Here is a 12,019-nt window from a genome sequence, read left to right on the forward strand (position 1 = left end):
TTTTATGATCTTGTAATAAAAACTTTTCTGTGATGACTCTAGTCAGGAGGAACAAAGGGGGGCTTCTGGTGAACACTGAGATGGCAGCTACCTGACTGCACAGGTACTAAGGTTGCCAAGGCCTTTGGACTTCACTAACATGGGTAGCAGCTGCTATTAACTCTCATTTCCTCCATAAAAGAAAGTAAGCTGGCTCTGGCAGTGAACCCACTCTTTTTTTTTTTGAGACGGAGTTTCGCTCTTATTACCCAGGCTGGAGTGCAATGGCGCGATCTCGGCTCACCGCAACCTCCGCCTCCTGGGTTCAAGCAATTCTCCTGCCTCAGCCTCCCGAGTAGCTGGGACTACAGACTGCACCACCATGCCCAGCTGATTTTTGTATTTTTAGTAGAGACGGGGTTTCACCATGTTGACCAGGATGGTCTCGATCTCTTGACCTGGTGATCCGCCGGCCTTGGCCTCCCAAAGTGCTGGGATTATAGGTGTGAGCCACCGCGCCCGGCCTGAACCCACTCTTGGTGGTAACCTATTTAGCTTCCTGAAGAATCTACTATTGGTTGTTGTTGTTTTTGCCTATGCATTAAAGACCATATGGAAAGAGGTTCCTGTTTGTCCTGTTTGCTAATATACAGTACATTAACAGTGGTTAACTGTGTCTGTGTACAACAGGGCCCAGAAAAGAAGAGAAAAAGGCAGTAAGCTAGAGGAGGGGAACAGAACAAAAAAAGGATAAAGAAACCTGGGCTTGGGTTAGCTTCAATTCTGCTATGAATGAGTCTTCCTGTATGCAACTTGAAAATTGTGTGCCTGGTGGTCTGTCTTCAATTACACACCTCTCAGTGTCCCGGGTTGTGAATTCATTTGCAAATGCAGTCCCTTTTATGTTCATAAAGATTTTAATAAATTAATCGAACTGAAAGGAAATGAAACTCAGGCAGAAGTTTGAGTTGTGATTCTGCCCTCAGCTCTTTTTAAACAATGGCTGAAGATAAGCAACACAAAGTGCTGCCCTTATTTCCCAAGACCATGATCTTCTCAGTGGTTCCAGAAGAACTAATGGAGTAGATGCTCAAACCAAGCCTCGTAGCACGCTCAGGGGACACAGGACTGTAAATGAGAGCTTAAATTCCTAGTCGGGAAAGGATGGCCTAGGTCACTGTTGATTTAGCTCCAAAAATCTTACATCTAGTTGTGCTCTGATAAGTAGCCAGAGGTTGTAAATTCAGAATTTGAACAGTTTTGGGAGAAGAGAATCAGAGTGCATTAATGGTATTGCTTCTGGGCAAATAGATTTCTGTATCTAGTTCACACCTTCCTTATTTAGGAACTAGGAGAGAGCATGATGTAATGATAATACTTGGACCTTGGTGTTAGGCAAAGCTTGGTTCAGATTCTATCTCTGCTGCCTGCCAGTCCTGTGACCTTGGGAAAATTGCTTAACCTCTCTGAACTTTAGGCTGCTCATTTAGATGACTGTTTCTCAACTGGTAGTGATATCCATCCTCCACATTCTCCCAGGGAACGTTTGGTAATGTCTGGAGACACTTTTGATTGTCATGACTTGGATGTGGGGTTGCTACTGGCATTTAGTGGGCAGAAGCCATGGTTGCTGCTAAACATCCTGTAGTGCCCAGACAGCTCCTCACAATAAAGAATCATCCAGGCCAAAATGTCAGTAGGGCTGAGGTTGAGAAATCCTGGTTTAGAGATAATGTATGCAACGTGTCTGACTTAAAATAGGTAGATGCTGAATGAATGGTAGCTACCATTTTCAAATGATCAATTCAGTGTGGCTGATTAAAACCCAGATTCTGGGGAAGGGAAGACCATCTCCGTCTGTCTTATATTCAGAAAAAGTCCCTAACAGTGGAAACTGCAATCTATCAAACAGCCCAGGTATAGCAAAAAGGTTAAAAGTGGTGGCTCTGGAGCCAGCCTGCTTGGGTCCAGATCCTGGCTCTACCATTAACTACATATGTGTTCTTGAGGAAGTCACTGAACCTCAGCTTACTTATCTACAAAATGGGTACAAAATGATATCCGCCTCACAGGGATGAGTTAAGATCCAGAAAGAACCCAGTCTGCATAGAAAGTCCTTAACTAGTATTTGCTGTTATTACTGGGGGTGTTATTATGAAGCTAATGCTAAGAGGGGCACTGGTTTTATTAAGAAGCTCTGAAGTGTTTGATGTGAAGTGTGAAGGAGAACACACCAAACAGAAATAGATAATCCATGCAGCAGTAGAAAAGTGCATCAACCCACTGAGGACCCACTATTAGTTGTTGGGCAAAGTGCCAGGTATCTATAACTGGCATCTCATTGAAACCCCTTCACAGCTCTTTGAAGCGGCTTTTATTAACCTATTTCAGTCGCACTTTACAGATGTGAAAATAAACTCAGAACAATTAAAGTAACTTGCGAAAACTCACACAGCCACTAAGTGGCAGGGCTGGGGTTATGAATCCTAGTGTGACTCTGGCGTGCATTTTTCGTGGATTGAAATTCAGAAATGCTCTACACAAGGCAAATTCTCAGAATATGTAATATTTAACCAGTTTTCTATATGTAAGGAAAAGAAGACAAATTTAAAACCAAGCCTCTGGCTCTAGTAGCTTGGCTGCAACAAATGGCCTGCGGTATGTAGAGAAGAGAGTGACAGGCAATCTGGACAGCAGGATGCAATTAGCAGGAGCTGTCCTTGATTTTTTTTTCCATTGACAACAGCTAAATCCAAGGAAGTCACCCGGCATTGCTATAGCAGCATAAAGCTACTTAGGAAGAACATTTCTTGGAAACGTCTGAAGCCTGGTAGCCTAAGAGAAGGGATGTGGACTCAGTCTCTTCAGGAGAGATTTTACTGAGGGTTCCTCAAACATCCCTCATCCCACTAAATGTTTCGTGAGGCTAGAGTGTGTGTGTGTGTGTGTGTGTGTGTATGTGTGTACATATTGCCAGGCATGAGCTTGTGCTCCTGCACTTGGGAGGGAGTGAGTGAGTAGGGGGATGGGATCATGATAGCCTGGGACTGAGAAGCCAGCAGAACCAGGGAAAGGTTCTAGGTAGTTGCTGTGGCCTTCCCCTAAACAAACAGCTCTGTTTAGATAAGGGTGGGAATGGTGCCTAGAAAAAGCGGAAAGGTCTGATTTATCCCAAGACTAGCTGTGTTAAGAGGTTTATGCATCAACACTCCGGGCTGGGGCTGTGGAACAAGTGTTGTTTCGTGGATTCCTGGCTTTCCAGAGGGTCCCCTTCACCTTATCCCGTGTTGGAAGGCATCACACACTGCTCATACTGGGACAACCCAGCCATCTGGCCTGCACACCCTCTTTCAAGCTGAGGTCTTCTTCAGATTTCAGCTTTGGGGCTTACTGCCTGGAATAATGGGAGTTGAGGCCTTATCAGAAACCCTGAGCCCCGCTCACCCAGCAGAAGCTGAGGAGGAGCCAAGAACAGGCCACAGGGCTCGATCGTTGTCGTTGTATGTCCTGTGTGTTCTGTTGAGGGGGTAGGAGTGTCTGTTCTTCCCTGGGCAGAAATGCTCCCTCAAGTTCACTAACCTGGTTGTTTAAATATAGGACAGGAAACAGATGCTGGCTGGGGCGGAAGTCTAAGGAGAAGAAGGGGTCTTGGCAGTGGTTTGCTGAGGCTGATAAGAACAGGAGATGCGCTCCAAGCCCAGCCCCTTCTGATTTGCTTTTGGGCCTTTCTGACATCGCCCTGAGCTGCCGCCATCAGAACTTGGCTTTTCTGCAAGTTCCTCCTCCTGACTGACCTGGAGGGGGACTATTTTTAAGTTGATCTTTGTGACTTCCTTTTGGCTGGCATTCCCACTCCCCTCTCTCAAATTCCCTGAGAGCAACTTCCTGCTTAGGCCAACTTTAGCACAAAGTGCTGCCTGCAAGGCCCTGGGAGGTGAGGGCTGCCTGTCCCTGGACGGTGGCCCTGCCGACGGGCGTGCCGAGGGCTCTGTCCTGGCAGCAGAGGGCAAACCCAGTCCTCTCATGATGGGGCTGTGCAGAGGACTCCCAGCCTCCCAGGACTGGCCTCTGATCAGTCCTCCAGCAGGAATCACGCGGTCCCACCTGCAGCTCCCGGCCACCCCCTGACATATAACCGGTAGGAACGCTGTGGTCAGTTCCTCCAGTCTGGGCCGGGGCTGTGCTGACCTCTGCGGGCTGCGGGGAACTCCCCTCCCTCCGGCTCCCGAGTTCCGGAGGAGTGCGTCCGGCCCGCGCAACACCAGCATCCTCAAATTGTGTCTCGGATGAATCAGGTCGACAGTCCCGTCCCCTCCACCAGCCGCAGTGGAGCAGGGGAGAAGAGCCGACGCCACTGCGACTTCTGGGGGGGTTGCCGAGGCTACAGTCCCCGGCGCCAGGGCCCCTTCAGCGCTGCTCTTGCGCCGCCTCTGTGTCCCCGTTCCCAGGCGCAGGGGAGCGGCCAGAGCAGCCACGGAATCCAGACGCTGCCAGGAGGCCCAGCGCGCATCGCCTCTGGCACAAGGGACAGCTGGCTGCTGCAGGGACCTCCTTCCTTGTCATCTGCTGAAAGGGGACTGGCAGTGTCCCCAGGTCCCGTCAGGGAACACGAAGCCCCTGTCCTCTCCCAATCTCTACAGCCAGGGCAGGAACACGCCTCTCAGCGGCGACTCCCTCCTCATACAAGCAGGGCTGAGAACCCCAGGCCACAGTGTGGGACTGGCACTTCCCCAAGGCGCAGGAGAAGCCAGGCTCAGTTTTTAGTAGGTGGGAGTTCTGGTTCAGCCACCCCAGTGAAATCAGGCAGGAAGAGCCAGTCGATCACCCCCTGTGCCAGCCAGTGTGATGCCCAGAGCATCATTTCCAGGTTAGTCCCTGTGCAGAACTAGGTCTCACTCTAGAGATTCCCTCTGCAGTGGAAGAGCTAAAGGCTGGCGTTCTGTTGAATTCAGGATTCTAAACTCTCAGCCTCTGTTTCCTGTCTGCAGAAATGAGCAAATCCCACCTCTCAAGGTTGCAGTTGGATTCAATGAGGGGTTCCAGGCAGTGTAACACAGGTGGCTGGCCATGGGACTGCCTGAGGTCAAGCCGGCTCTCCCCTTGGCTAGCAGTGCAAACTTGGGGCAAGTTACTTGACCTTATCAAGTGATAAAATGAAAATGGCAGGCTCTGTTATACGGCTGTGCCAAGGATCAAGCCTCTGACAGAGTATTCCAAGGTTAATGAAAGATTAGAGGACATGCTAGCGTGATCCAGGCCCAGAGAGAGCTCTGGAGTGTTACCGTTATTGTGTAACTGCATGGGGAAGTCTCAGCATGGCGCCTGGCTTTAAGGGAGGCATGATTCTTTTTACTATGACTTTAAGGGAGGCAACATGTTATGGGGGGTGTGTGTGTGTGTGTGTGTCTGTGTGTCTGTGTGTGTGTCTATGTGTTCCCACACTGCACACACACTCATATACTAGCAGTGGGGTGATGGCGGTTCTGGGTATGGTTCAGACTTTGCTGGTGATTTTTTTTAAAGATAAGGTCTCACCCTGTCACCCAGGCTGGAGTGCAGTGGTGACATGATCCCAGCTCATAGCAGCCTCAACCTCCCAGGCTTGACCTCGCTGACCTCCCAAGTAGCTGGGACTACAGGTGCAGGTCTATAATTTTTTACACTACACCCAACTAACGTTTTCTGATTTTTTTTTTGTAGAGACAAGGTCTTGCTATGTTGCTCATGCTGGTCTTGAACTCCTGGGCCCAAGCAGTCCACCTGGCTCGGCCTTCCAAAGCACTGGGATTACAGGTGTGAGCTGCCGCACATCCCAGACTTTACTTGTAGCTACTACATCTATCCCGTCTTTAGGCCTTTGTCATCGTCTCTGAAATGGCGAGTTGCTCCTATTGTTTTCTAAGAGCCATTTTGGCTTTACCACACAAGAGTTTAACATCTTAAATGGCTAGGCATGGTGGCTCACGCCTGTAATCCCAGCACTCTGGGAGGCCAAGGTGGGCAGATCATGAGGTCAGGAGTTTGAGACCATCCTGGCTAACACAGTGAAACTCCGTCTCTGTTAAAAATACAAAAAATTAGCCGGATATGGTGGCATGCGCCTGTAGTCCTAGCTACTCGGGAGGCTGAGGCAGGAGAACTGCTTGAACCTGGGAGGCAGAGGTTGCAGTGAGCTGAGATCGCGCCACTGCACTCCAGCCTGGGCGACAAAGTGAGACTCCGTCTCAAAAACAAAAACAAACAAACAAAAAGCCATGTTAAATGATATTTATAAAAGGGTATGTGCATGCTCCCTTCATTTGATCGAGACACAGCAAAGAGTGAATGTTTGGAAAGTAAAAGAAGGGGAGGGGTTGTGAGGCCTGTGTGCCTATGTGCAGTTTTCTGTTGCGGCTTCACCCTTTGCCCTCCTCCCTGAGATTTCTGGACCTTCCTCCCACAGCCCCTCCCACCAGCTCCCCTGCAGCCCCTCCCCAGCTAGGGGCTGCCCTGCCTCCCTGCAGATGTTTCCAGTCTGCAGACTGCATGGAGTTCACGTTGGTCATTTGTTCCATTTGCTCAGAAACAACAGCTAGCATTATTGGCAGGAAATGAAGAGGGTGCCAACTCCAAGATAACACAAAAAGCCCTAGTCATGGGCACTAGGCGTGGGTCGGGTAGAGGGAGGAGCATAGGCTGGACCATCTGCAGTGACCTAGGGTTCTGCTGAAGTCATGGTCACTGAAGCAGTGTCTAACTTTCCTCTGGGAATAAGCAGGCCAGTTGACTTATCTTAGAGGGACAAAGACAGAATGAGATTTTATCTTGGAGGCCAGGAAGAGACTGGAGAGCCTGGCTCCCCAACTCTGAGGCTAAACTCTCAACCTAGAATAAATTTTTTTTTTTTTTTTTTGAAACTGAGTTTTGTTCTTGTTGCCCAGGCTGGAGTGCAATGGTGCGATCTTGGCTTACCGCAATCTCTGCTTCCTGGGTTCAAGCAATTCTCCTGCCTCAGCCTCCCGAGTAGCTGGGATTACAGGCATGCACCACCACACCCAGCTAATTTTGTATTTTTGGTAGAGATGGGGTTTCACCAAGTTGGTCAGGCTGGTCTCAAGCTCCCGACCTCAGGTGATCCACCTGCCTTGGCCTCTGAAAGTGCTGGGATTATAGAAGTGAGCCACCACGCCTGGTTCTAGAATAAATTCTATTTCTATACTCCTTTGAGAGCAGAAACTATTCCAGGGTTAATGAAAGATTAGAGGATATTTTGCATTTCAGGTCAAGAGAAAATACAAATAAATGTAATGCAAATTAAATTACTGGCCTTATGTGTGCTTGTGTTTGCCAACATGCAGTTGTTTTGGCTGGAGTGGGCTGTAATATCCCCCCTTGTTGCTGTTACTCAGCAGCTCTCACACCCTCAGCAGGAGGTGGCCCCTGGATAGTAGTGAGTAGTGCTGAGTGATCCACCAGGCCTTCTAAAATGAGTGACACTCAAGAAGCAGAAACTGTGATTATTGCTCTGAATACCCTAGTTCTCGATATCTGGCCCTTGGAGGGCTTTGCCTGCAGCAACTGAGGGGGTCTGGGTGGCTGTTGGGGGCTGGTGTCCTGGAAGACTACATATCTGAAAGTTGTGAACCATCAGACCTGGGACAGCCTTTCCCCAAGGTTCACAAAGCCCACCTAGCAGGCTTGCTTGTGCTGATAAACCACTGCTTCCTGGGAAAGGTGAAGGAAGAGGAAGAAGGTACAGGCTCCCACAATCTCCTTTGGAAACTTCCTGTTTCTAAAGCTAGAGGTACCACTGGGGCAGTTGGAACAGGGATAGAGCACCTCCAGAGAAAGACTGAGACCATCAGCTCTGCAGAGACACAGGGGAACACATCCTTGCGGCTTCCCAACAAGCCTGTATCTCACACTTCAGTAGCCCACAGGATGGTGAGTGTGGAATGATTTTCCTTGAATTCAACCTCTACCAAGCACCTTGTAGGTGGAAGTGGAGCACCAGTTGGGCACTGGAGTGGCTCTGATCGTGAAGCATCACCCCCCGGCGCCACCCAGCTGCAGCACTCACATTCCTGGTAGCTGCCCGAGGTGGCGGTGCAGGGGACTGAGTGCTGTGCCAACTGCCGTGCCTAGGTTACTTCATCCAGTCAGCAGAGAGGTATCTTATTAAAGGGGGAAATGAAGACACAGAGATTGAGCAGTTTGGCCAAGGTCATCCATTCAGAAACAGAGTTCAAAATAAGAAAGATGCAGCATATTCTGAAACATGTGGCTGGAGGCTGACAGTGATTTCTCCTGTGGAGCACATTGGGGTGAGTGGAGTGGGGCGGGCCTGATGCCCAGTGACGAGGCGTGAGAGTGTGTGCTATGCAGGACGCACAGGTGGCGGCAAGTGTCTCACTGCAGCTGGACATCCATTAGGCACAGCTTGGGAGGGCCTGAAAGGCACTGCCGATGTGGGTAGTGTAACTGATTAGCACCCACTATTCCACCCATCAGCATGGGTTGGCGGGCTGACTGGTAAAGGGCAAGTGCAGTGATGAAGAAGGAAGGGTCAGCTGTATGCTTGATCGGAGGGCCCTAAGCATTTTGGCCCAGGTTTCAGAAAATGGAGACAGAGTGACAAAGGAGCCAGTGAAGGGGGCTTGCTAGCAAAGAAACCTGGCTGCCTTTCCGGGTTTGACCTTGAACTAGCCACTCTGGGCCTCTGTTCCCTCTGGTGTTCCATCTCCCTCCAAATGTGTTGTGTCCTAAAAACCTCATCACAAACCTGATCAGTGGTCAGGGATCAGGAGTAACGTGCCAGACTAAGCTGGCAATGAGGGCCAGAGGTGGTTCCAGGTCTGGCAGATAGAATTGTGAACAAGACAAGCAAGGGGACAGACCAAAGGCAAATAAATGAACAAATGAGCTCTGATTGTGAAAGGTGTGGCATGGGAAATAAACAGAGGATGGAGAGAGCATGTGCATGTCTGTGTGTGTATGTGTATGTGTGTGTGTATTTGTGTGTATGTGTGTGTATGTGTCTGTGTGTCTGTGTGTGTCTGTGTATGTGTATGTGTGTCTGTGTGTGTATATGTGTATGTGTATGTCTGTGTATGTGTGTGGGTATGTGAGTATGTATGTGTGTATGTGTGTGTGCGTGCATGTATGTGTGTGGGTATGTATGTGTGTGGGTATGTATGTGTGTGTATGTGTGTATGTATGTGTGTACATGTGTGTATGTGTGTGTATGTATGTGTGTGTCTATATGTGCGTGTGTGCGCATGTGTGTAAGGGACACCAGTTGGGATAGATCACAGAGATGAGGGAATGAAATGGGTTGTTATGGGTAAAAATGCTGAAATAGCAGCTGTAATGTCAATAGTAGACATTCTGTCTGAGGGTTACTTTAACTGGATCCAAATAGGTCACATGGTGTTTTCTATCTGTACTGGATTGCCATTGAAATTAGAAGATGTAAAAACCTTTTTTTTTTTTTTTTTTGAGATGGAGTCTCGCACTGTCACCCTGGCTGGAGTGCAATGGCAAGATCTCAGCTCACTGCAACCTCCACCTCCCAGGTTCATGAGATTCTCCTGCCTCAGCCTACTGAGTAGCTGGGATTACAGGTGTGTGCCACCACATCCAGCTAATCTTTTTTTGTGTGTGTATTTTTAGTATTTTAGTATTTTGTATTTTTAGTAGAGACAGGGTTTCACTATGTTGGCCAGACTGGTCTTGAACTCCTGACCTCGTGATCTGCCCGCCTTGGCCTCCCAAAGTGCTGGGATTACAGGTGTGAGCCACTGCACCCAGCCACAAAAACCTATTTTTTGTTAACAAAGGGGTCTTCCAATATCCCTTCTGATTCCTCACTGAACATATAGAGGTATAGTTAGCATTCCTACAGGTAAGGAGAAGACAGACCTGAGAATAATACATAATACATCCAACTGCAATTTATTGCAGGTCTTTTATGTGTCAGGTATATTTTAGGCTCTTCATGCTTTGGGGAGAAGGGAAGTAGGAGGAAGATACAAAAATGAATAAAGCATAATTTCTTCACTTAAGGAGCTTACCAGCTAGTGGGAGAAGCAGTCATGTAAATAAATAACTACAGAATTGTGTAGTAAGTGCTCAAAGCGAGGAATGTGTAAGCTGATGTGGGAGTGCAGAGGAAGAAGCCATCAACTCAGCGTGACAGTAACTTCAGTCCTTGGTGGAAATAGGTGGGGTGCGCATCAATAAAAATAAATTCTTCCTGGGGGAATCATAGCATTACGGTTTACACAGTTCCATTCCTAAGGGAGCATTTCCTGAATATTGCTGGACGTGGATGCCTGAGTGCTATATTAAAAGAATCACTTCAAATGAGGGACACTGCCAGTCTCATCAGTTTTTTTTTTTTCTTTTGCCAAAATTGATAATCTAAAACATTATTTTGGATCACTTGTGGGAGAAAAAAATCCTCACCCCCAAATCTTTGGGGTACCGACAGGCATCCCTGCCTGACGGACTGGACCAGTCAACCTGCAACAGGCCTGGAAATGAACGGGTACTCCTAACGTGGGTTCTGTGGAGTTATTTCTCACACCTTGCATACTGCCAAGAACGATGTGTAACTCCTCATGAAAAACAGGGCCTGACAGAATTACTAAAACACCGGTCGCCAAGGGATGATATGGGGCGCACAGACTTCCTAGAGAACCTAACCAAAGTGTGATTACTGAGACCGAACATCGGCTCCGCCACTCCTGGCTGCTCACACACAAATGAATGAGACAAAGCTCTGCCACTAACCAGATGAACAAGGCAGTCTAGTTGATTAAGAAAAATGACCTCTTTTCTAGCACTAAAACTCCTCGGAGAAAGTTATCCTATGAAACTTTATGCAAGAGACACGGCAACAGATAGTATCTTCGGTCATGGTCTCTTAGATCATGTCTCGAAGCTGAGACATACTTCACAGGACATTTTTATTAACCTTTCATAAAAAGCAGAGGGACTAAGGTCATCTGGAAAGGCATTTCAGCAAGGAACTAAAGTAAAACGGTTTCACAGTGTCGTGTTCTGTTCAGAGACTAGGTGCAGGAGTTGCTGGTAGGGAGTGCAGAGGAAGGGCCTGCTGGCTGCTCTCCATGGGCCTGGAATAAAACTCTTGGCTGAGCTTTGAGAGGAGCTGGAGAGTACACAATTGACTCAGAATGCACTGCCTTCAATAGCTGGCCCAGCCTGTGAAGGAAGTCTTACCCATTAGGATACTGAAGAATGTCTGCCCAAAACGGCAATTTGGGTTTTTATATAATTGACATTGTACCATTTTTGTGTGAATCACTGAAAGAGCCAGGGCTTGGCAGCCAAGATAGACTTGGGTTCAGGCCCTAGCTCTGCCATTTGCTGCTGTGCTGCCCAGAGAGAGTCAATTCTCTCCTAGCCTTCATTTTCCATCTGTGAAATGGAACTAATAATACTTTCTGGCAGAATTGGTATAGAATTGTGAGTGATGTGTGTAAAACACCTGGCAAAGTGCCTGGCACATGTGAATTGGCATTTCATCAGTGGCAGTTCTTACAGTAATAATCATGAAAGGACCTTGTGCAGGAGGAGGGGAAGGCACACGCATCAAAATCAGGAGGTTGAATCTCTCCCACTGCGGCAGTAGGGTTTGCATGCAATTCCTTAAGAAGTTTTGTCCCATCTGGTAGGTGACAGGTTAAAAGAAGGAGGCCAGGACATCACCCTGCTGTAAACATTGGTCTATCCAGAGCTCATTCCTACACCTTCCAGTGTTTAGCTATAGGGCATGAGGACCAACATCAGGATCCAAAGTCTTCCTGAGTGAAATCAAGGGATGAGGCCCGACCACTGTGAATAACCCCTGACGGGTGGAGACACCTGGCCTGAGTGCCCAGAAGCCTAAGGCTGTGATAAAGAGGAGGCTGGGTGGCCGAGAGATATGTGGGCATTTAGAGAAATCTTGGAAGCTCTCCAGCAAAGGCTGGGAAAATTGGCCAGTGGGCCCTGTGCTTACAGGAGGGGAAGGATAGGTCAGAGGCTGACAGGTGCC

This window comes from Aotus nancymaae, unplaced genomic scaffold (genome assembly GCF_030222135.1).
Source record: "Aotus nancymaae isolate 86718 unplaced genomic scaffold, 86718_ANA_hifiasm-v0.15.2.pri h1tg000007l, whole genome shotgun sequence".
Lineage (NCBI taxonomy): Eukaryota > Metazoa > Chordata > Mammalia > Primates > Aotidae > Aotus > Aotus nancymaae.